The sequence below is a fragment of the Phyllobates terribilis genome, unplaced genomic scaffold (genome assembly GCF_046119375.1).
Source record: "Phyllobates terribilis strain yellow unplaced genomic scaffold, ASM4611937v1 Scaffold_2__4_contigs__length_985480577, whole genome shotgun sequence".
Taxonomy (NCBI): domain Eukaryota; kingdom Metazoa; phylum Chordata; class Amphibia; order Anura; family Dendrobatidae; genus Phyllobates; species Phyllobates terribilis.
In genome coordinates, this window is record NW_027362762.1 from 682,981,262 (window position 1) to 683,008,394 (window position 27,133).

Below are 27,133 nucleotides of genomic sequence, written 5' to 3' on the forward strand. Positions count from 1 at the left end.
CGTCCTGCCCTGCGCCTCACACACAGTGCTCCGAGCCAGAGGCCGCAGGCCTTGTCGGGCGATGTCCTCTCTGTCCCCTTGGTCCTATATGGCCACCTTTTCAGTGAATGTATGTGGTTTTGGCTACAGCACTTAGAGATACCGCAGCCTCCGGTTTGCTAGCTAAGTCTTTCAGTCCTCCACTAGTCTGGGTCCTGGCCCCTACTGCGACCTGATCACTTCTCCGAACTACGGTCGGTGTGAATTCGGGCGCACGGGTGGACTCCGCACTTACTGTGCCCCTAAGATCCCTTTTCTGCCTCTGGAGCCATTCTCTGACTCCCTCACTCCTCTCGTTCTCTCTCCTACTGGGCCCCTCCGACTGAGCCCTCACTCTGTCTGGACCCTACTCCTCAACAGTCCTCACTCACTGGGCCCTTCTAGATGTTTCTACCTGTCTTTTTATACTGTCTGTCGTGTGACCCATGTCACTAACTGTCACTCTACGTGGTCCCCTCTACCTTCAGTCCTTCTTTGTGTGCTCCCCTAAACTACTTCCTCCACCCACCTCCTCTACCTAGTTCCCTCCTCCAGGCAGGGACAGGGACTGTGCTCTCCCTCAGGAGCAATCTGGCCCTTCCCTACTGGAGTGATGTGGTGTTGGATGTGGGTGTGTAGATCCCGGGTAGTGCTCCCTCCTTACCCGAAAGTGGGGTACCACACATCTGGCTGAGATGCAGTACCTGTGTGGTAACTGGACCCGCAGGGTTGCCTCACTTGTACTCTAAAATGCTGCATAATTTCCACAACAAATCCATGTGGAAAAAAAAGCAACAAAAATAGAACATGTGCACATAGCCTTCAAGTCAATTAGGGCAGAGTCACAGAGACTGATTAATTTATATTTATTGCACGGAGGAGATTACAGTTATTGGGAGGCACAGTGCTGGCTAATCAGTTTATATTTTGAATGATGCGTGGCCAATAGTATATTAAGAGTAAGGTACATATTTATATTGAGGGGCGCACTCTGGGGGATTCTTTATTCAGGAGAAAATGTATATATAATGTGACCTTGTTATTTTGAGGGCTTCAGTGGTCAGTGTGACAAGACGAGTCGTGGCTGGGAGATGTCGATATGAAGGTCTGACCAGATGGAGAAGAAACAACAGAAAACGGCTCTACTCAGTCGAGACGTCAGCGGTCACTGGATGTAAGCATTTATTCTTTATACTGTATGACTTGCAGTAATTCTGTTGTTTGTACAATCTCTTTGGCTGCATTCTCACATTCGTGTGAAATGTCCTTGTGCTGCCAGATTTTTGTTATCGAACGGCACACGAACTCATAGATGCTCATATATCCATTCACACATCCATGAAAATCATGGATTGTGGAATGAGATCTGCGAGACTCAAAGCATGTCTATGTCGCGCCCCCGGGGCCGTGAGGTACTCGGCACCAGGCCTTCAGAGGCTTGGGGGGTATCACGGTGGCTGGCCCTGCCCATGGCCCAGGGCGGTCAACTAAAAGGGGTAGTTAGATGAATAGGGAATAGGAAAAAGGGGAATAGAAATGTCAAAGTTCGTGATGCCACCTGTGATGTCTGGTGAGGATCACCAGCGCTGCAGCAGTCCACTGAGGCAGTTGTTAAGGCAGCTTGCATGGTGTAGCTCCCCACAGGTGGATCTAGGCCTCAGGGTAGCGTAGATGAAAGGATGCAGGGACAGATGGGACCCAGCCGGGTCAGAGCAAGAGCAGGGACAGACACGATAGTCACTTCAGTACCTTTTACTGATGGAAATTCAGGCACGTCCCGGAGCACTGTAGGGTGAGGGGTGCACGTCCGGATTCTCCCCAGTGAGCGGGTGTAGGGCCTCCTGTTTCTTGCCTCTCTGTAGTAAGTTTCTGACCTGCCTGGAGCTAGGCCTAACTTGGTTTCTGTTCTGCACCTGCTGACTTGGTGATAGGGCCTTCTGTTTAAGATCACTCTCCCTATTCTTTGGGGTCTCCGTGATTCCTGCCCCTGTACGTATCAGCTTTTGGTGATCCTGGGACATGTAGTTCGCCAGGGGTTCCGGTTGTTTTCTACTGGTCATGAAGATCCACGTAGACTCGGACCCGGTGTCCGGCATAAGCTTCTGGGGTGAGCTTGTAAAGCTCCTCTGCCCCCTATGTTACTTTCTTCCACTTGCCTTCGGCCCCGCTCGGGCCCTCACTAGGCTTCAGGGCTGCTGGAGGCCTAGCTTGCCTTACACAGCAGCCTGCGTGCAGCTACATCCTGTCTCTCTGCAGACAGAACACTGACTGAGCTGCTTGGCTCCACCTTCCCTTTATATATCCCTATCAGGGCTCCCTCTGCTGGTATGAGGTGAAAGGTGGAGGTGTTTGCATGTAGTGAGGGCCTCTTGTGGAGAAATCCATTTATGCACCCGTCTAGGATCTGTGGCACTGATGCACAGCAGGGGCGCCACATCTATTTCTGATTAGATCTTGAGGATCAGAATAGGGCATACTAAATTGGTTTGTGTGCTGTCCGAGAAAGAAGTCGGGCAGCACACCGACACTTCACACGGACACAAGAATGTAGCCTTATTATGTATAGCACAGTCCCTTAGTGTATAGTGTTCGTTCCAGTTATATACAGCACCGTCCTTAGCTACATAGTTTCCTCTTTTATTATATATAACACTTATTACGTAGCATCCTCTCTAGTTATGTTTGGGGCGGTTCTTTATTATATACACTCTCTGTTATGTACAGCGCCGTCCTATTATTACATAGTTAATCTTTTGTTACGTACAGTTGTGTCCCTTACGTCACATATTTTTGGCATTCACAGCGCTCTCACTTTATTACATAGAGTCCTTTCTTGTTAGATATAAAATGACTGTTGATGGGGCAGCATCTGACCAGAAGACCAATCCATCAGCTCCTCCATCAGTAAAGAAGCTTTCCCATACTCCATCAACCATCATTTCCAGATGCATAGCTAGGGTTTTGGTTCAGGGGGGGGCGAAACTTCTGAGTGGTCCCCTTACCAGGTAACCCTGATTACAGCTATGGTGGCGCACCCAGATAGTGGATGTAGGAAAGCCTCAGCAGATGACGGCGCTGTTACTAAAAATAATCTCTATACAAAGACTAGCACTGATACTGAAGCACCCCCTGGGCCATGGGGTACTCGGTAGCTGGGCTGGTCCTGTATTGGGGTAGTCACGGTGGCAGTGACTCGGTCCATGGCCCAGGGCGGTCAAATAAAGAACAGTCAATTGGGGAAATAAAGATTTGGGGATAATATTCGTGACACCACCCGTGGTATGCAGATATATGGGGCCGCCGCTGAGGTGCAGATCCACTGGGGCTGATGGTCACGCAGCAAAGATAGTTCAGCTCTCCACGGGCAGAGCTAAGCTATAGGGCAGTATATGGTGATTTGAAAAGGTAGATGCTGTTGGCAGGAACAGTGTAGTGCATGGCTGAGGGCTCAGATAATGACCAGACAACACAAGAATGATGGTTTCCTCTACCTTTACATGAGGTTTGACGGTGCAGACCGGGGCACTGGTAATAGCTGGTGATGGAGATCCGGGTGGCCTAGAAGCAATTTGGGGATCCACCATGCCAGGTGGAGTTGTAGGCCTTCCCTCTGCGCTATCCTCTTTGGCCCTGCTGCTTAAAGCTATGCTGCGGCCTTCGTTCCTGAACAATCATTAAATCCTCACCCGTATGGCAGGCAGCTCGAGCCCTTTTCAGGTGTCGCTCCTTCGTGGCAGCGCCGGGCTCTAGTATGCTACTGAGCCGCCAGGTGTTTGGTGGGGCCAGGAGTCCTGCAGTCTCCTGCCCTCTGGATTTATCTGTTGGGACTTTAGTACCCGAACAATCACGGACTCCGGTGTCCTGTTTCTTGCGCTTTCTCTGGGGTGAGCTTGGTCACAGCTCCCTTCCCCAGGTTCTCCTCGTCGCTCTCCTGTCTCCAACTGCCTTTTCTCACTCCAACTGACTTTTCTAAACCCCGCCTCCAGGCTCCAGTTTGAAAGGGAAGCTCCCCTGAAACCGGGTTAGAGCTCTCCCTTCTGGTCTCAGACCAGGAAATGTGTTGGATGCTGGTGTCACCTGATAAGGGGACCCCTCCTTGATTCTAGGCATGGCATCACCCCCTGTCAGGGAGGCAATGCCAATGTGGCATCCGGACTCCAGGGGTGCCACAATACTACCGCCATATGGTGAAATATATTGATAGATGCCAGTCCTGCAGAACATATAAGAGATCACAGCACGGTTATATATTGTAACTTACAGCTGACGTTCTTTGAAATTAAATTGTTCATTTTTCCCGTCTTTTCCATCTGGCCCAGACCAACACGACAAATCCTCCATCCAGGACTCAGTCTCAGGTCTGCAGAGATCACAACAAAGACACATTTGACTTCTTACATTTCAGGCCCCATCCCCATCTATTCCCAACCTGCACAAACTCCTCATCCTGCTGATACCCCAATACTGAGCCGCTGACGTATGTGTTCCTATAACTGCACCTGCTGTGCGCCCTCTAGATGGTTAAACAAACAGTGCCCACATTTTGCACCCTAGAAAGTAATAATGCCCTCACTGTGCCAATTTGACAGTCAAAATAACCTGAGTTTCCCTATAATGATAACTGCCCACTTAACATTAAAAAATATCTTGAGTCTCCCCCCATGTACAGCTCCCCTCTACACAGTATGATGCTCTCCTATACACAGTATAATGCTCCCTCACTGTATAGTACCCCACACAGTATACTGACCCCTTAGTAGCCTCCAAACTGATGGCTCCAACACTGCATGGTGGCCCTCATACTGCACAAAGACCCCACATTATCTCCCACACTGTATGATGGCCCCCACACTGTGCCAAGACCCCACATTATCTCCCACATTGTATGATGGCCCCAACATTATACAAAGACCCCACATTATCTCCCACACTGTATGATGGCCCCCACACTATACAAAGACCCCACATTATCTCCCACACTGTATGAAAGCCCCCACACTGTGCAAAGACCCCACATTATCTCCCACACTGTATGATGGCCCCCCACACTATACAAAGACCCCACATTATCTCCCACACTTTATGAAAGCGCCCACACTGTGCAAAGACCCCACATTATCTCCCACACTGTATGATGGCCCCACACTGTGCAAAGACTGTATGACCCTAACTACAATCCCCACACTGTATAAATAACCTCCATATAGTATAATGCACCAGATAGTCCTTCATATAGTATAATCCCCTCATAGACAGAGTCTGTAACATAATCCCCCCCATAGACAGTCTGTAGTATAATATCCCCCCCATAGTCAGTCTGTAGCATAATCTCCCCCCATAGGCAGTCTGTAGCATAATCTCCCCCCCATAGTCGGTTTGTAGCATAATCCCCCTTCATAGGCATTCTGTAGCATAATCCCCCCATAGGCAGTCTGTAGCATAATCTCCCCCCCATAGGCAGTCTGTAGCATAATCTCCTTCCCCATAGGCAGTCCGTAGCATAATCCTCCCATAGGCAGTCTGTAGCATAATCCCCCCCATAGGCATTCTGTAGCATAATCTCCTCCCCCGTAACCAATTTGTTGCATAATCTCCCCCCCCCATAGGCAGTCTGTAGCATAATCCTCCCCATAGGCAGTCTGTAGTATAATCCCCCCCATAGGCAGTCTGTAGCATAATCCCACCCCTCATAGGCAGTCTGTAGCATAACCCCCCCCCCAATAGGCAGTCTATAGTATAATATCCCCCACATAGGCAGTCTGTAGTATTATCTCCCTCCATAGGCAGTCTGTAGCATAATCTCCCCCCATAGGCAGTTTGTAGCATAATCTCCTCCCCATTAGCAGTTTGTAGCATAATCTCCCCCTCATAGGCAGTCTGTAGTATAATCCCCCCCCCATAGGCAGTCTGTAGTATAATCTCCTCCCCGAATAAGCAAAGTATGTAGCATAATATCCCCCTGCCCCAATAGGAAAAATAAATAAATAAAACAGTACTCACCTCTCCTCCTCGTTACCTCGCTGCTCTGAGTGCCCGACCCGCACACATCTTCAGCACAGCGGCCGGGCACCAGGTGGTGATTTCACTGAAGTCAGACTCAGAGGGGGGACTGATGGGAGAGGGAGCGTCGCGCTCCTTCTTTCATCAGTTAACTTGCGGAAGTGACGGGCGGGGGAGCCCGATGCTGGCACCGGGGCCCCCCCCTCCTGCTCAAGGTCCGCATATAGGCCGCCGGGCAGTGCAGGGATGTCCAGTCTCACTGCTCTGCCCGGAATGTAACTGTAAAGGCGTGCTGCGCATGTCGATACAGTTACAGTAGCGTGGCTCCGGGTGAACCCCCTCAGAGCGCGGGGCCCGGGGCGACCTCCCCCTCTGCCCCCCCAGTAGCTAAGCTACTGGTTATTTCCCTATATATCCAACAAGAGCGGACACTAAATAACAAAAATAACAAGAGAATCTGATATGCGTGGGATGGTGTTCTCCATAATCAGAGAGGGCACTGTGTAATAAGGGGCAGCAATATACACAATGAGAGGCAACTAATATATATATATATATATATATATATATATATATATATATATATATATATCTGTAGCTTGGTCACCATAAAAGGAGGGGGGCCCAAACACATTTCTTGCACAGGGGCTCCAAGCTGTCAGTGACCACGCTGACCATAAGTACTTATAATTTACAGGCGAGAGAGGATCCACTGATCATAAGAACTTACAGTCTACAGAAGAGAGATAAATTCTATATGTACAATTTAGGGCTCATATACAGCATAAAATAATAATAGGATTATTACATGCCAATGCCATATAATAAAAGTAATTGCTTTTATAGGGCAGTATTTTCAGCCAGCAGTTTAGCTGCTTTTACACTACTGTGCAGGTGAAATTTGTTCCATGATGAAATTAATGTACAGGTAAGTAGGAAATTTAGGGGAATCCTGAATACTTTCTAATTTTTTGCATAATGTTAGCTCATCAGTTTATGATCTGATAACTGTAATTTATTAGATTAATAACATGCCTAGAAGGCATCAACATGATGAAATGAATTATTCCATTACTGATGTTATGAAAGGTTTCACATTCCTTAATGTGTATTTAAATGACACAATCCCTACAAAACTCCTGCTATTACAGGCTGCTGTCTAATTGCACTAGGTTGCTTTTGCATCATCACAGTGCTGTAATCACGGACACTGATCCCCAAGTGACATCCTGCTCAGCAGCCTGTGATGAGCAGAATATTAATCAAAGAGCATTGGGTAATTAGTCAGACAGAGTCGGACTGGGGTATCTGGGGCCCACAGGAGGAACTGACTCTAGGTGCTCACACTACAGCTGTTAGCCGTTATCCCCATTATAATGGAACATCGATTGTAAAATACAGGTGACTCCTGCACATTTACTGTGCGCACACCATAACTGCAATGTACAATTACGTGATACCAATTCACATGATAAGTAGAACCACATAAATTAGAAATTCTCAAACAATAAATAGAATAAAATGTAAATCTTTATTTAATTACCGTATATACCGAGGTACCTAATTTTACCACAAAAAACTGGGAAAACGTATTGACTTGAGTATAAGGAAACCAGGGAAGGAGTCCTGAGGAGATAATTTGCATATTCCCACTGCATTTTGGGGTAAGTGAAGAGTCTCCGCGAGCTCAAAGAACACTGGATTTTGGCTGTTGGAGCTGAAAAGAGGACATCGGTAAACCAGGGAAGGAGTCCTGAGGAGATAATTTGCATATTCCCACTGCATTTTGGGGTAAGTGAAGAGTCTCTGCGAGCTCAAAGAACACTGGATTTTGGCTGTTGGAGCTAAAAAGAGGACATCGGTAAACCAGGGGAGGAGTCCTGAGGAGATAATTTGCATATTCCCACTGCATTTTGGGGTAAGTGAAGAGTCTCCGCGAGCTCAAAGAACACTGGATTTTGGCTGTTGGAGCTGAAAAGAGGACATCGGTAAACCAGGGAAGGAGTCCTGAGGAGATAATTTGCATATTCCCACTGCATTTTGGGGTAAGTGAAGAGTCTCCGCGAGCTCAAAGAACACTGGATTTTGGCTGTTGGAGCTGAAAAGAGGACATCGGTAAACCAGGGAAGGAGTCCTGAGGAGATAATTTGCATATTCCCACTGCATTTTGGGGTAAGTGAAGAGTCTCCGCGAGCTCAAAGAACACTGGATTTTGGCTGTTGGAGCTGAAAAGAGGACATCGGTAAACCAGGGGAGGAGTCCTGAGGAGATCATTTGCATATTCCCACTGCATTTTGGGGTAAGTGAAGAGTCTCCGCGAGCTCAAAGAACACTGGATTTTGGCTGTTGGAGCTGAAAAGAGGACATCGGTAAACCAGGGAAGGAGTCCTGAGGAGATAATTTGCATATTCCCACTGCATTTTGGGGTAAGTGAAGAGTCTCCGCGAGCTCAAAGAACACTGGATTTTGGCTGCTGGAGCTGAAAAGAGGACATCGGTAAACCAGGGAAGGAGTCCTGAGGAGATAATTTGCATATTCCCACTGCATTTTGGGGTAAGTGAAGAGTCTCCGCGAGCTCAAAGAACACTGGATTTTGGCTGTTGGAGCTGAAAAGAGGACATCGGTAAACCAGGGAAGGAGTCCTGAGGAGATAATTTGCATATTCCCACTGCATTTTGGGGTAAGTGAAGAGTCTCCGCGAGCTCAAAGAACACTGGATTTTGGCTGTTGGAGCTGAAAAGAGGACATCGGTAAACCAGGGAAGGAGTCCTGAGGAGATAATTTGCATATTCCCACTGCATTTTGGGGTAAGTGAAGAGTCTCCGCGAGCTCAAAGAACACTGGATTTTGGCTGTTGGAGCTGAAAAGAGGACATCGGTAAACCGCGCGCCTCCCGGCGCGCGCATTTTGAAGCTTTTTTCACTGTTTTCAGAACATTAACAGTAAGAACATGGAAGAGTCCAGGAGCCATTTGGTGAGCTGCATATCCTGCTACATGTTCACAGACTTGCCAGTGGAAAAGCCAAACTTCACATGCCAGAAATGCAAGCTTGTGTCCCTGTTGGAGGAAAAGTTGCGAAATCTAGAAGAGAGGTTAACTACCTTGAAAATCATTAAGGAAGGTGAAGAGTTCTTAGACAGAGCAGAATTATCTCTTCATGATTCAGAAAGAGAAGAAATTCGAACTGCACCTGATGAAACAGAGGAATGGAAGCATGTGACCCACAGAAGCAGGAGGATCGAGAGGCAGTCAGCACCCATACTGCTCAGGAACCAGTACCAGGCTCTCACGCAGGAGAACCATGAAGAAATACCGCAAAATAAGACTTTGCCAGCAATGAATAACCTTGTAAGCCCTCATAATCCTCCTGGATGGAGAAAGAAGAATGTTGTGAAGAAAAAACGGAGAGTGGTGGTCATGGGGGATTCCCTGCTAAGAGGAACAGAGGCCGCTATCTGCAGACCAGACATAACCTCAAGAGAAATGTGCTGTCTTCCAGGAGCAAAAATTAAAGATGTGTCTGACAGGATATCAAGACTCTTCAGACCTACAGATCACTACCCATTCCTGCTAATACATGTGGGGACAAATGACACCGCAAGAAAGGACCTGGAAACCATCTGCAGTGACTTTGAAGACTTAGGCAAGAAAGTGAAAGAATTGGGAGCGCAGGTGGTCTTCTCATCCATCCTCCCAGTGGATGGCCATGGAACAATGAGGTGGAATAAGATTCTACAGGTGAACAACTGGCTACGTCGATGGTGCCGTCAACAAGGATTTGGATTTCTGGATCACGGAATGAATTACCTATACGATGGACTACTTGCTAGAGATGGGGTGCACCTTACGAAGACTGGAAAACGTGTATTTGGAAGTCGCCTTGCTACACTCATCAGGAGAGCTTTAAACTAGAACAATGTGGGAAGGGAAGCAAAAGGCCAGAAAAAGCCATACAGCTGACAAATACTATTGAGATCTCTGCTACTGGAAGTGGAAAGGAAGAACAAAGACAAAACAATTTAAATAATAAAAATATGGGAGGAAGAGAAACCAATCACAAACTAAAATGTTTTTATACAAATGCACAAAGCATGGGCAACAAACAAGGAGAATTAGAACTACTAATGCAGGAAAAGGAATATGATGTCATTGGAATCACTGAAACTTGGTGGGACGATACACATGATTGGAATAAAAGGCTAAAAGGATACAACTTATTTGCAAGAAACAGACTTGATAAACGAGGAGGAGGTGTCGCATTGTATGTTAGAAAAGCGTATATCTGCACAGAGATTGAAGCTTCAGAGACTGGGAGTTCTGTGGAAACTGTTTGGGTAAGAATACAAGGAGAGAACAACGGAAAGGACACCATTGTAGGCATTTACTACAGGCCACCTGGGCAAGCTGAAGATATGGATGAACTCTTTATGTATCAAATGACCAAGTTCTCCAAAAAATATGACGTAGTGGTCATGGGAGATTTCAACTATCCAGACATTTGTTGGGAATCTCTCTCAAGTAAAACTAACAGGTCAAGCAAATTCTTATCCTCTCTTGCTGACAACTTTATCTTCCAAAAGGTAGGGGAGAAAACAAGGGGATCTGCTACTTTGGATCTAATCCTTATAAACAGGGAGGAAATGGTTGAGGAGGTAAAGGTGGCTGGGACCCTAGGAGGCAGCGATCATGCTATTATAGAATTTTGGATAACTAGAGGAGGAAGACATGTGAAGACTCAAACTTCAAGGTTAGATTTTAGAAAGGCAGATTTTAAGAGACTCAGAAAGAGAATAGGAGGGATCCAATGGCTGGATGTCCTTAAGGACAAAAATGTCCAGGAAGGATGGGAAATTTTTAAAAATGAGATTCTCAAAGCACAATCGTTAACAATCCCGAAAAGTAGGAAGAATGGGAAGCATTTAAGGAAACCAGGATGGATGAACACAGAACTTAAACACATGCTAAAAAGAAAGAAAGAAATGTTTATTAAATGGAAAGAGGGAGGCATATCTAAAGAAGATTATAATGCAGTCTGCAGATCCTGTAGGGCACGTATCAGGTTAGCTAAAGCTGACAATGAATTAAGGCTTGCAAGAGATGTCAAAAGCAATAAAAAAGGATTTTGGGGGTATGTCAAAAGTAAAAGAAAAGTCAAAGATGTTATAGGATTTTTACAGGATGAAAATGGAGAAATGGTAAGAGAGGATGTTGAGAAGGCCGAACTTTTTAACTCCTATTTTGCATCTGTTTTCTCTCAGAAAGAAAATGTAACATCAACTAATCTTCACTGTCCTTTTAAAGGAATAGAGGAATCCAAGTTATCTGTAAACAGAAAGATTGTGAGGGAATATTTAGCAAACATAAATGAGTTCAAGTCTCCAGGTCCAGATGAATTACACCCCAGAGTACTGAAGGAGATCGTAGAAGAAATTTTAGAACCACTCTCCATAATCTTTGAAAATTCTTGGAGAACAGGAGAAGTCCCAGAAGACTGGAGAAGAGCAAATGTTGTTCCTATCTTCAAAAAGGGGAAGAAGGTGGACCCAGGGAACTATAGGCCGGTGAGTCTGACTTCTATACCAGGAAAGATCTTTGAACAAATTATTAAACAACATGTATGTAAGTACCTGGATAAGAATGAAGTGATTAACCAGAGTCAGCATGGGTTTGTAACTAACAAGTCATGTCAGACTAACTTAATTTCCTTCTATGACAGAATCACTGACTGGGTGGATCAGGGAAATGCTGTAGATATAGTATATCTTGACTTCAGCAAAGCATTTGACAAAGTATCTCACACCATCCTTATTGAAAAAATGACTAAGTATGCAATGGACCAGGCAACTGTTAGGTGGATTCATAACTGGCTTAGTGATCGGACTCAAAGGGTGGTTGTAAATGGCTTCACATCCAGCTGGATGAATGTCTCAAGTGGGGTACCACAGGGCTCCGTCCTGGGACCTGTATTGTTCAACATCTTTATCAATGATTTAGATGAAGGAATTGAGGGTAAACTGATTAAATTTGCTGATGACACAAAGCTAGGAGGGATAGCTAATACTAGAGAAGAGAGAGGGAAGATTCAAAAAGACCTAAATAAACTGGAGCAGTGGGCAGCAACCAACAGAATGGTTTTTAACAGGGAAAAATGCAAAGTACTACATCTGGGCAATAAAAATGAAAAAAGCATATACAGAATGGGAGGAATAGAGCTAAGCAACAGTACATGTGAAAAAGACTTAGGTATACTAATAGATCATAGACTGAACATGAGTCAACAGTGTGATGCAGCAGCAAAAAAGGCAAATACAATTCTGGGATGTATTAACAGAAGCATACAGTCTAGATCACGTGAAGTCATTATCGGTCTTTACTCCTCTTTGGTCAGACCTCATCTGGAATACTGTGTACAGTTTTGGGCACCACATTTTAAAAAAGACATAGACAAACTGGAGCAAGTTCAGAGAAGAGCGACCAGAATGGTGACTGGTCTGCAAACCATGTCCTATGAGGAACGGTTGCAGGATTTGGGAATGTTTAGCTTGCAAAAAAGAAGACTGAGAGGAGACTTAATAGCTGTCTACAAATATGTCAAGGGCTGTCGCATTGTAGAAGGATCATCTTTATTCTCATTTGCACAAGGAAAGACTAGAAGCAATGGGATGAAACTAAATGGGAGGAGACACAGATTAGATATTAGAAAAAACTTTTTGACAGTTAGGGTGATTAATGAGTGGAACAGGCTGCCACGAGAGGTGGTGAGTTCCCCTTCAATGGACGTCTTCAAACAGAGGCTGGACAGAAATCTGTCTGAGATGATTTAGTGAATCCTGCTTTGAGCAGGGGGTTGGACCAGATGACCCAGGAGGTCCCCTCCAACTCTACCATTCTATGATTCTATGATTCTAAGCCTAGGGTGGAAAATGCAGCAGCTACTGGTAAATTTCCCCATCCTGGTAAGTATTACCCCCCTCATCCCCAATCCTGGTATGCATGGCCCCTTCATCCCCCAATACTGGTATGCATGGCCCCTTCATCCCCCAATCCTGGTATGTATGGCCTCCTCATCCCCCAATCCTGATACTCATGGCCGTCTCATCCCCCAATCCTGGTATGCATGACCCCCTCATCTCCAATCCTGGTATGTGTGGCCTTCTCATCCCCTAATCCTGGTATGTGTGGCCTCCTCATCCCTCCAATCCTTGTATGCATGGCCTCCTCATCCCCTAATCTTGGCATGTATGCCCCCTCTGTTGCACAGCTTCTGGATACCCACAGTTGCAGTAGAAACTTCACAGAGCCTATTACATGGGATAACAAGCTTTTACTTCTCAGAACATGAGGTAAAGGAAAAAATGCACAGTCACACAGCACTGCACCAGGAAGTAAGAACAAAACTGAAAATACAAGAGAGGCTTTTTTTCTTTTTACAATACAGTAAACAAGGAAACTTTACACTACATCGCCATCTCCTGTCAGATCAGCATAAAGTCCTCCTTCACACAAAGAAGTCCACAACTGTTGCATATACCAACACCCTTTCTCAACAGTAAGGACTCAAACCCAATTTCTACATTAGTCTCTGATGTTTTTCAGCATTCCATGCCTTTGTGAAAATGTCTGCTGTCATATCTTCAGTTGGACAATATTCTAATTTCAGGATTCCTTGTTCCTGATGGTCCCTCAAGAAATGATACTTCACATCAATGTGCTTGGTTCTTGGGTTAACTCTTTCCATCTGAGCAAGAACAAGACATCTCTGACTGTCCTCATTTATTTTTGTTGGTTCCAACTGTGCTTGTCCTAGGTCTGTTAGCAATTGTCTTAACCATAGAACTTCTTGACTCGCATGAGCTGCTGCAACATATTCTGCTTCTGTTGACGACAACATTACTATTGATTGTTTTTTACTAGTCCAACTAATTGGTCCACCTGAGAGAAAAAAAAGATAGCCACTGGTAAATTTTCTGTCAGTTGGATCTCCAGCCCAATCTGCATCAACATATCCAGTTAAAATGCAATTATCAGTTGTAGGTAGTTTCAGTTTAACATTTCTGGTTCACAGCATTCCAATCCACTTTATTTGGCTTGGATACTTTTCTACTCAGAATTCCTACTGCTGCTGCAATGTCTGGCCTTGTAACAGTCGCTAGATACAGTAATTTTCCTATCACCATTCTGTACTCTTCATTATTTGTTTCCAGTGAAATCATAGTGTCTTCATTTAGATCCTCAATGAATGTCACACTGTTACTAACCATGACTCTGTCTGTTTTGGGATCTAGGATTCTATATCCTTTGCAATTTTCACCATATCCAACGAATATTCCTTCCATGGACCTATTTTGAAGTTTGTAACGTTTTTCTGTTGGAATGAATACAAAAACTTTACAACCAAAAACTCTTAAATGATTTACACTTGGTTTCATACCTTGCCACAGTTCATATGTTTTTTTTTTCAGTTTTCTAGAAAAAAAGTTGGTTCTGTAGATATATAGCTGTCATTGCTGATTCACCCCAATATTTCTCTGATAGTTTGGAATCTTTCAGCATACACCTTATCATTTCTGTCACAGTTCTGTTTTTCCTTTCTGCTTTTGTTCAGGTGTGTATGGAACAGTCTATTGATGCTCTATACCATTTTTTCTTAAGTAGTTTTCTATTTGGTGTCCTGTGAATTCACTTCCATTATCACTTCTAATGACAATTGTCTTTCTCTGAAATTTGTTATTCGACTTTGACACGTAGTCTACTAGTTTATTGAAAACTTTGCTTTTGTTCTTGATCAAGTATGTGACCGTGTATCTTGAGTAGTCATCTATAAAAGTCACCATATATCTATTGCCTCCTGATGTAGTCACTTTCATGGGACCACATATGTCAGTATGCACCAAATCAAGTGGTCTTGTGCTTTTCGTTTCACTTTCTTTAGGACTAGATATCCTTGTGGCTTTTGATTTTATACAACATTCACATCTTACGGTAATTGAGCAATCAGATATCAATAGATCCTTTGTCAATTCTTTCCTTTGTATCTCCATTATACTTTCAGGATGTCTGTGTCCTAGACATCTATGCCACATGTGAATACAATTCTTGTGATCATGTGTACACAACTTCATCTGTTCCTTTAATGTGTCTAGATGATATAATTGTTCATCTGCCTTGACATTGGTTATTACCTTGTTTCCTGCTAGGATTGTACACTCATCATCTTTGAATTTTACAGTAAGTCCTTTAGCAGTTAGATGTTTTACAGATAACAATCCTCCTTCTAATCCTGGAACATATAACACATCCTGTACAAGTATTCTTGAATCATGCCCAAACTTGTTAGAACAGATTAGCATTCCTTGTCCAACACTTTCTGCAGTTATTTTGCTTCCATCTGTAAGATAAATGGCTTCCTTCTTATTTAAATTAAGTTCAGTAAAGAAAATTTTATTACTTGTCATGTGACTTGTTGCTCCTGAGTCAATAAACCAACCCAACGATGATTTCTTATCAGTCACTTTAAATGTGCCATTCCAATTATTTTCACATGAATCAGAAATTGTGTTTTTCACCTTCTGTGTATTCTCTTCATGGTGTAATTAATGTTGTTATGCTTTCCATATAGTACAGTCTTTCTTTAAATGTCCTTTTTTAGTACATCTGAAACATTCTCTTGTCTCCTTATCATAGGTTCTTTTTGATTCTGTAGCTTTAACAGCATTTCCATTTTCTTTTTCAGTAGAAGAATCATTTGTTTGTTCTTTCCTTCTTTGATATTCATCTATGAGTCTGGTCTTCACAAACTCTAATGTAATGTCTGTTTCAGGTCTTGTCTCTAGTGCATTTATCAAAGCAGTATATGAATCCGGTAAACTGCACAATGATATTGCTGCTACATGGCTTTCCTTAATATCTTCACCAATTGATCTCAGCTGTGATATCACTTCTACAATAGAGAATATATGCTTCTGCATGTCATTCTCTGCACTTAGTCTCATACTGTAAAGCTTTCTTAGCCAAAAATAACTTGTGATTTAAGCTGGGTCTTTCATGTAGGTTTCTTAGTGCTTCCTACATTCCCTTTGCTGTATCCTCATTCCTTATGTGGATTAATTGAGATTCATCCAATAATAGGCTGATGGTAGCTCTTGCTTGTCTATTTTTCTTATCCCATGTCTGATTATCCTCATCAGGACTATCAGAAGTGATTACTTCCCATCATCATCTTTAGACAATAACATTTCTACTTTGAACTTATTATTCAGCTTAGCTATTGTGCGTTTTAGCTCTGTGCTATTTGTCATCTTTAAGTTGTCTTACTTGCTTGGAGAGAATTGTACTGAACAATTCTTCTGCATTCACCAGGGTCTTGCTGAGAGTTACGGTGTCCTAGGTGTATGGGGTCCTCGGTACCTGGGCCCATAACCTGTTGCATAGCTTCTGGATACCCACAGTTGCAGTAGAATCTTCACAGAACCGATTGCATGGGATAACAAGCTTTTACTTCTCAGAACATGAGGTAAAGGAAAAAATGCACAGTCACACAGAACTTCACCAGGAAGTAAGAACAAAACAGAAAATACAAGAGAGACTTTTATTCTTTTTACTATACAGTAAACAAGGAAACTTTACACAACATCGCCATCTACTGTCAGATCAGCATAAAGTCCTCCTACACACAAACAAAGAAGTTCACAACTGTTGCATATACCAACACCCTCATCCCCTAATCCTGGTATGTATGGCCCGTCATCCCCCAATCCTGCTATGTATGGCCCCCTCATCCCCCAATCCTGCTATGCATGGCCCCCTTATCCCCTAATCCTGGTATGTATGGCCTCTTCATCCCCCAATCCTGGTATGCGTGGCCCCCTCATCCCCTAATCCTGGTATATGTGGTCTCTTCATCCCCTATTCCTGGTATGTGTGGACTCCTCATTCCTTAATCCTAGAATGTGTGGCCTCCTCATTCCCTAATCCTGGTATGCGTTGCCCCTCATCCCCTAATCCTGGTATGTATGGCCCCTTCATTCCCCAATCCTGGTATGCATGACCTCCTCATCCCCTAATCCTGGTATGTGTGGCCTCCTCATCCCCTAATCCTGGTATGTGTGGCCTCCTCATTCCCTAATCCTGGTATGTGTGGCCCATCACAGCACAGTTAAAAAAATAAACACTTATATTCACCTTCCTTCCTCACCTCTGGTCCAGCACAGCGTCCTGTCTGCAGCAGCTCATGGCAGCATCTGAGGTGCAGCGCGCGCTCTCAGACACTGCTGTGAGCTGCTGCCCGCACATTCGCTCCTCTCCACGCCGGGATCATGTGTGTGGAGAGGAGCGAATATGCATTTCACTTTAGTAGCGGGCACGGTCAGCAAAAGCTGCGGCTCAGCGCTCTTTCGTGCCCGCTGCTAAAGGGAAATGAATATTCCCTCTTCTCCACACCCATTCAGTTTCCTTTAACAGTGGGCACAGAGGAGTGCTGAACCGCAGTTCCTGCTGAGCATGCCCGTTCCTACGCCGCCGCAAACCCCTCCTCCACCACTGCAAATCCCCGCTCCGCCACCGCAACCCCCCCAGCTATCCACCAATGGAATCTATATATTCTCGGATATATACCCAAGTATAAGCTGAGGGGGGCTTTTTCAGCACAAAAGATGTGCTGAAAAACTCAGTTTATACTCGAGTATATATGGTATATAAGGTTAAAAATACACTGAGTAAACACAAGGATGGTGACATATAGCAGTAGGAGATGTAAACATGACCCGATATCCATTTACAAGCAAATCCATATAGGGCTAATCCATATAAAGTGCACAGGGCAAATAAATAAATATTAAATAATGTTAAATTAGTATCAAGTATTTAGTATAGCTGTATTCATTCAATATGCACCAATGGGTGAAAGATGTATTTAAATGCACCTAAAGGTAGCAGTAGAGTTCATGCTGAAATAACATGTACATTCATATATCTAAACCATAATGAGGTAGAGAATCAGTAAGCTGGTAAGTACCTGAATTCATCGCCTCCTGCTGGAATGGCACCAAGTCCCAAATGTACAATTACAGCATTTGCAATAAAGGGATTCTCTGGTGAAAACAAGTAAACATATTGCTTGATGGGATCCGACCATTGGAAACCGCACTGATAGTAAGAATGGGAAACTTTTATCCTTGACATTTTTACCCCCAATTAAAAATGGAGCGGCAGGTCGGATGTCTGACCACAGCTTCATTCATCCTGTTTGAAGCTTTCAGAAAAAGCCAAGTGTAACAAATGCAGGCACTTAAGGAATGAATGGATCAGTGGTTGAGTCGATGAAAAGCTCCATTCTTGGGCCACATTCACACGTTCAGTATTTGGTCAGTATTTTACATCAGGAGTGAGTGAGAAATGTAGAAGTGGTGACGTGTTTCTATTATACTTTTCCTCTGATTGTTCCACTCCTGGCTTTGGCATACAAATACTGATGTAAAATACTGACCAAATACTGAACGTGTGAACATTGCCTTTGGATAGGTGATTACTTTTTTTCAGCAGTACATCTTTGCTACTATGCAATAGTCTATAGATAGGGAGGCGTTAAACTTCCAAGTATTTAATCTCTAATGGAAATAAAGAATCTTCTCCTCATTGAATTAGAAGAAAGCAAGTGATCTCCATACACAAATCAATCCACTATACCAAGACCAATATACCAGTATACCAATAATACCACATACAAGCGACAAATACCGCCAAACCATGACCAGATCACATATTACCACCACGTAGTGACTGAAAAATACCACATACAAGGGACAAATACTACCACTCCATGACCAGACAACATATTATTTCATAGTGATCGAATAAAAATACTATAATGATCATGAATAAAAACCACAATACTATTAACACATTAACACTAATATTACCACTAGTGACATTATACACTGGAGCTCTGTATGCATTGTCAGTGTACAGGTATTACAGTGATCACTGGTGACATAATACACAGGAGCTTTGTATATAGTGTATAGTATTCAGGTAATACAGTGATCACCGGTGGCATTAAACACAGGAGCTTTGTATACATTGTCAGTGTACAGGTAATACCATGATCACTGTTGACAATATACACAGGGCTCTGTATATAGATTATAGTGTACACAGTAGCGGAACTACCAGGGGGGCAGAGGGTGCAGTCACCCCAGAACCCGCGCTTGGAGGAGCCCACCTGGAGATACAGCTACTTTTAACTATATCCAAGTGCACATAGTGGGTAAATGGTGGTGGTTAAATGCCCAACCATAAACTCCATCCCATGAAATGGGATACTTGGGTTTTTAATTAATTGAAGTGTGCTGTGCATTTGTATTTATATGAATAAAATCTGAATTCTTATGGTGATCACTGCATATTAGCATGTCTCTTTTTCTTTGGTTTGATGTGTAATTTACTGACATGCTGCAGGGAGATCTCATTTTCTGGATGGTGCCCTCCATGTTTGTGGTGTTATACTATTTGCAGGGCTATGTGAGGCCCATTATTCTGTTTGTACGGCTATGTGAAGGCCATTCTACAGTTTGCAGGACTGTGTGGGGCTATGTGGGGGGCTATTATATTGTTTGGAGGGCTATGTGGGAGCCATTATACTGTTTGCCGGGCTATGTAGGGGCAATTACACTGTTTGCAGGGCTATGTGGGGAGCATTATACTGTTTGGAGGGCTAAAAAGGGCCCTTATACTGTTTGCAGGGCTGTGTCTGGGGCCATTATACTGTTTAGAGGGCTATGTGGCAGGCCATTCCCTGTCTGTAGAGCTATGTGGGGACCATTATAATGTTTGGAGGGCTATGTGGGGGCTATTATACTGTTTGCAGTGCTATGCTGGTGCCATTATACTGCTTAGAGGGCAAGTGGGGTCTAGTATGTGAGCAATTATACAGTGTGGAGGTTTGTATGAGGTCCATCATGTTGTCTGGGAGCCATTTTGCTGTTTGGAGGGCTGTGTGGGGGCCATTATACTGTTTGTAGGACTAGTGTGGGCCATTATACAGTGTGGAGGGTTGAGTTGGGGTCATCATACTGTGTGGAGGGTTGTGTTGGGGCCATTATACTGTATGGATGGCATTATACTGTATGCAGGGCTGTGTGGGGGGTTACAATTGGGGCATCATACTGTGTTGCGGTCACCATACTTTGCCGGGGAGCTGCAAAGTTGTGAGATATGCTCTTCTGTGACCTCCTCAATATTTTTTTTGTCTGTGTCTCATTACATGACTTGCATCGTGTTTTTTCAGCAGTTTTTTCCCTTCTGTAGGTTCAATTTCTAAATGTCAACTTAGCTCCAGAGTGCATAGACAAAAAAAAGTGGAGAACCTGCTCCTCTATTTCTCTGTAGAACACCCTCAGAAGGCGCAGCAGCAATAGGGTGAGGTACAACATATACTAGAAGACGCAGCTTCACGTCTTTGTGACTGTCTTTCTACAGCAGATCCTTCCTCCCCTCTTGACAGACTTCTATGGGTAGCAGCAAGTAGCCTGTTTTCCCCATGCACAGATTTCTTTAAATTGATTTTATGATGCATTTTAGAGAGCGAGATCAGTGCTAGAGGTAGATGAAGGGAAAAAAGTGGCTTTCAAGAAAAGAAGCAAATTGTCTCTTCATAGAGCAAGAGAACTAGAACTCTAGTGCCACCTATAGGAAGTAGCAATGCTAAAAGTCAATATTGACTCTCTAACAAACCTTGTCACCAGAATCTCAATTTGCAGACGTAGTGTTTCGGGTTATTGCCCTTTGTCAATGCAAAGTATGAGATTTGGTTTGGCTGGGTGAGAGGCGTCTGACCGGGATCCAAGGGGTAACGTTTCTCTTTGCAGAGAGTGACATGTTAAGCATGTGAAGGTGAGGAGACTTTTCGTTTGAATCATTTTTATTCAGGGGATTTTACATAAACTGGGAAGGGGGAATTATCAAGGCAATGTATTAAATATACAAAGAGAATCAACAAAATTGTTTCAATTACAACATACAATAATATAGGCACACTATAATACTCAGGCCCTAAACAGAGAGGGGAGGGGAAGGAAGGTCATAGGGAAAAAAAGAAAAAGGAAGCAGGAAAGGGAGGGAAGGGGAATAAAATGGGAAAAAGGTAAGGGATAAAGGGGATAGGGTGGGTCCAACTGGCGAAGTGGGGTAAACAGGAAAAAGTCCACAGAGAGTGAAATAACACGATAAATAGATAAGAAGTATTTGAACTGGAGTATGAACAGTAGTCTAAACTGTGCTGGTTATGAGACTTGTTGAGCTTATATCAAAGACCCTGCATTGGAAGTGAAATGGGAATTCCATAGAGACCATTTGGTATGGTATTTTGGGAGAGAGTTATTTTTCAAAGCTAAGGCGAATTTAAATGTGTTGTGTGATGAGACCTTGTCAATTAAATCGCTGATTGTTGGGCTATTAACTGTTTTCTATTTTGCTCCTAAAAGGAGATTGGCTACAGCGAAGATATGGAGGGAGATATGTTTAAGTTCTTTACAGAGAGAATCTGCCTCTAAAGAGAGGAGGAATAATTGTGGAGAGATGTTTATTTTTTGATTCCCTAGTTTAGATAAATGATCTGTAATGTCTAGCTTTACAGTATTTAATTTTGGACAGGTCCAGAATATATCCATGATATTTCCATTGTTTCTGCATTCTCTCCAACAGAGATCAGAAAGGTATGGAAATGCTTTTTTTAATCTTACCAGCGTAAGATGCCATCTGGAGAAAATTTTATAGAGGTTTTCGAATATGTTGGCATTGATGCTAGTTTTATAGGACAATTTAAAGGCACGTTGCCAGACCTCTAAAGGAAATGTTTTGTTTAAGTCTGTCTCCCATTTGGATAAAGTGGTTGATTTTGGAAACACTGTGTCTGCATTCAGGAGGGCGTAGATGTTTTTCAATTTCCAAAAGGGGTTTAGGTTTGGGTTGTTTAGTAGAAGGGAGATAGCACGGGGAGGGCTATAGGAAGATTTTGTTTGTGCCATCAAGGTGAGGAGACGTTTAAGCAGAAATGCTACTCTGGGAAATATGCAAATTGTCTCTTCAGAGAGGAAGAGAACTAGAACACTAGTGCCACCTATAGGAAGTAGAAATAGTTTGGGGGGGAGAAGAAATAGAATTTGAGGACAGTTTGGGAGGGATAATAAATAGGATTTGAGGACACAGTTTTGGGGGGAGAAGAAATAGGATATGAGGACACAGTTTTGGGGGAGAAGAAATAGGATTTGAGGACACAGTTTTGAAGTAGGAGAAATTTGAGGACACTGTATGAGGAGCAAGGGAGGAGATTGGGGCATGTATGAAGAAACAGAGGGGGGCATGGGTGCGAACACAGTATTGGGAGTGTGGGGGATGGTTACAGACACAGAATGGTGAGTGTGGGGGATGGGTGTGGACCCAGTATGGTGAGTGGGGGGGACAGGTGCCGACACAGTATGAGGATTCAGGGAATAGAGACTAAGTAGTGTGGGAGAGGATAGCATGGGGGAATAGTGTTAAGGCACAGCCAGGAGTGGATAATATGCCAAGGATAGGGATTGTGATGAGAGGCACAGTATAGCGACTGGGCCCTATATAGTGGACCCAATGTAAGAGAACAGTGTGAAGTAGGGGCCCAGTATGGAAAGGAGGGGGCAGTGTAAAGGGAATGTGCCATAAGAGGGAAAGTGTGTCAGTCATATTTTGTGCAGGGAATATAGTGAGGGGCAATTATTCATTCAGGGGCTCAGCCTGGCGCAGATATTTTTATTCAGGAGCATTATAATGACACTGCTATTTTTAAAGGTATCATGTTGGGATGTGCTGCAGAAGACCAGAGAAGATGGAAGTCTGCAGAGATGAGCTGTGACTGTGATAAGTCAATATGGCGTCTGGACAAAATGAAGAAAAGAAAGACAACGACTCCAATCAGTGACAACGACATCTATAATGAATCTAAATTTTTTTGTGATACTAATTTTCATCATCACTGTGGTTCCTGTTTGGTCCGCAGTCTGATGATGTATCGCCTTACCATTATTAAGGATGTACTGAAAGCTGTAGGTTCATGCGATACAAATGTATATGGGTCTAAACTGACATTACAATTGATGTACTATGTACTGATGGTGTCCTAATGATGTATTCATGTACTGATGATGGTCCTGGTAATGTATTCCTATACTGATGGTGGTTCTTGTGATGTATTCCTGTACTGATGAGGGTTTCGATGCAGTGTTTCTGTACTGATGAGGGTTACAGATGTATTACTGCTCTAGTAAGGATGTGGATTTTCTGTACTGCTAGTGGTTCTGAAGATGAATTTCTGTACTGCTGGTGGTTCTGGTGATGTATTTCTGTACTGATGGAGATTCTAGTGATGCTTTTCTGTACTAATAGTAGTTCTGGTGATGTATTCTTGTGCTGTTATTGGTTCTAATCCTGTACACATGTAACAATAAATAACTTGCAAGATTGTGATACATGGCTATGTTAATTATTATTATTTATTATTATAGCGCCGTTTATTCCATGGCACTTTACATGTGAAAAAGGGGTATACGTAGCAAAAACACTTACAATAATCTTGAACAAAACGAGTCAGCGACTGGTACAGGAGGAGAGAGGACCCTACCCCCGAGGGCTCACTATCTACAAGGGATGGGTGAGGATACAGTAGATGATGGTACAGCTGGTCATGTAGCAGTGGTTACTGCAGGTTGTACGCTTGTTGGAAGAGGTGGATCTTCAGGTTCCTTTTGAAGTTTTCCACTGTAGACGAGAGTCTGATATGTTGGGGTAGAGAGTTCCAGAGTAGGGAGGATGCACGGGAGAAATCTTGTATGCAATTGTGGGGAGAGGAGATAAGAGAGGAGTAGAGAAGGAGATATTGTGGGGATCGGAGGTTGTGAGCAGCTAACTACCGGGAGACTAGGTCACAGATGTATGGAGGAGACAGGTTGCGGATGGCTTTGTATGCCAAGGCTAGGATCTTCAACTTGAGCCTCTGGGTAATGGGGAGCCAGTGAAGGGATTGACAGAGGGGGGAGGCCAGGTAGTAGCGGGGGGACATGTGAATTAGTTGGGCAGCAGAGTTTAGGATTGATTGAAGGGGTTTGAGAGTGTTAGAAGGGAGGCCACAGAGCTTGAGGTTGCAGTAGTTGAGGCGGGAGATGATGAGGGCATGCACTAGTGTTTTTGAAAAGTCTTTGCTGAGGAATGTGCAGATCCGGGAGATATTTATGAGTTGGAGTTGGCAGGAAGTGGAGAGGATTTGGATATGTGGTTTGAAGGAGAGATCAATGTCCAGGGTAACACAGAGGAAGCGAGCTTGTGTTACTGGGGAGAGTGGGCAGTTATTAAGTTTGATGGATAGGTCAGATGGGGGGGTTGAATGAGGTGGGGTAAAGATGATGAATTCAGTTTTATCCATGTTAAGTTTTAGAAATCTGGCAGAGAAGAAGGATGAAATATCAGACAGACTTTGTGGAATTCTAGTTAGTAAGGAGTTGATATCGGGTCCAGAGAGGTAGATCTGTGTGTCATCAGCATAGAGGTGATGCTGAAAACCGTGAGACTCTATGAGCTGTCCCAGGCTGAAGGTGTAGATGGAGAAGAGCAGGGGCCCTAGAACTGAGCCTTAGGGGACACCAACAGATAGCGAGCGAGATGAGGAGGTGGTGTGTGAGTGGGAGACTCTGAATATCCGATCTGTTAAGTATGAAGAAATCCAAGATAGGGCCAAGTCTTTGATGCCAAGAGAAAAGAGAGTCTGTAGCAAGAGGGAATGGTCCACTGTGACAGGTCCAGGAGGCAGACGACAGGTCCAGGAGGAGAAGAACAGAGTAGTTGCAGTTAGTAGGTCGTTGGTGACTTTATTCTTGGCAGTTTCAGTGGAGTGGTGCGGTCAAAATCCTGATTGTAATCGGTCGAAGAGGTAGCAAGAGGAGAGGTGGGAGGACAGTTCAAGGTGGACGTGTTGTTACAGTAGTTTTGAGGCATAGGGTTATAGATGTATTACTGCTCTGGTAAGGATGTGGATTTTCTGTACTGCTAGTGGTTCTGAAGATGAATTTCTGTATTGCTGGTGGTTCTGGTGATATTAGACAATAGCCAGACAGAGAGGATGGATCAAGGGAGGGCTTTTTTAGAATGGGTGTGATTGAGGTATGTTTAAAACATGAGGGGAAGACGCCAGTTGTTAGTGACAGGTTGAAGAGGTGGGTTAGGATTGGGATGAAGACTGTGGTAAGGTTAGGGATGAGGTGGGATGGGATTGAGTTGAGTTCACAGGTGGTGAAGTGTGATTTGGAGAGTAAAGAGGAAACTTGATCTTCTGTAATGGTAGAGGAAGGTTGGGTAGATATAAGTAGGGGTTGCGGGGACTTAAGGCAAAAGGTTTGTCTGATGTTGTCAATCTTCTGCTTGAAGAATGAAGCAAAGTCTTTGGCTGAGATGAGAGGAGAGGGAGGAGGCGCCGGACGGAGGAGAGAATTGAAAGTGTTGAATAGTTGTTTAGGGTTGTGAAACAAGAACGATATGAGAGATAAGAAGTAGATTTGTTTTGCTGCAGTGAGTGTGGACTTGAAAATAGTGAGGGATTGTTTGAATGCGATGAAGTGCTCGTTGGAGCGGGACCTTTTCCGTCTCCGCTCGGCAATCCTGGAAGCCCGTCGCAGTTCTTTAGTCAGGTTGGTGTGCCAGGGTTGCCTATTGATTGTGCGAGCTTTGGTATGTGTGAGAGGGGCGACCGAATCAAGAGCTGCAGCTGTTGTGGTGTTAAATAAATCAGCAGAAATGTCTGCATCATGTTAGGAACTTATGTCTGCAAGAGGGAGGAGGGATTCTGAAAGTGAGTCTAGGTCAAGGTGTTTGAGATTTCTGCGAGGGTGTGCAAGTTTGTCGAGTGGGGTTTGTGGACCTGGAGAGGAGAGGGCAGAGAATGTAAGTAGGCTGTGGTCACAAAGAGGGAGAGGTGAGTTGGAGAGGTTAGATAGGGAACAGAGGTGGGTGAAGATGAGGTCCAGTGTGTGGCCATATTTGTTAGTGGCTGTGGAAGACCACTGAGCAAGGCCGACGGAGGAAGTGAGGGATAGAAGCTTTGAGTCAGATGAGTGGGAAGTGTCAATGGGGATGTTGAAGTCTCCCATGATGATAGTGGGGATGTCAGTGGAAAGGAAGTGAAGTAGCCAGGTGGTGAAGTGGTCAAAGAAAGTGGTGTCTGGCCCTGGGGGACTGTAAACGACAGCTAGTTGGAGGTTGGAGGGGGACTAGATGCGCACACATTGCACCTCAAAAGAGAGGAGAGTAAGTGTGGGTGGCAGTGGGATTTGGGTGAAGGCACAGGTATCAGACAGGAGAAAGCCTACTCCTCCACCATGTTTGCTGCTGGGATGAGGGGTGTGGAAAAGGTGGAATCCACTGTATGAAAAAGCAGCTGGAAAAGCTGTGTCAGAGGAGGGGAGCCAGGTTTCTGTGATGGCAAGGAAGGAAAGTTTGTTAGTAGTGAAAAGATGAATGTAGGAAAGTCTGTTGCAGATGGAGTGAGTGTTCTATAGAGCTCCTGTTAGTGTGACTGGGGACTGGGTGAATGGGAATGAGGTTAGAGAGGTTGCAAGAGTTTGTAACAGATCCTGGTTAGGAGGCGGAAGTGACTGTAGGGATGCAGTGATGAGAATCAGGATGGGAGCAGGTGGGAGCAGGAGAGAGCATGAGCTGTCTGTCTGTGTTTGAAGACACAGGATTGAATGTTGAGGAATAGTTCTGAGGAGGAGGTGAGATGGATGGGGAGGATGGAGGGAGAGATGAAGTGTTCCTTACTTGGAGTAGAGATTAGAGGGGTTAGTAGAAAGTGAAGGACTATAGAGGAGAGAGTGAAAACTAGCAAAAACATGGTTAAAAGAGTAAGCAGTCAATGTGTGAGTTATGTTAATAAAGTGTTGTGCTGTCTGACAAGTTAAGTACTACTATGTTTTTATTTATATTAGGAGCGTTAAAGCGGTTGGACAAGTTTGTAATGAGTTTGCAATCATTCTATATGACTGCAGACTTCTGAATTCTCACAGTGCACACTGCAGTCAGGATTCTTTAGTCCTGGCA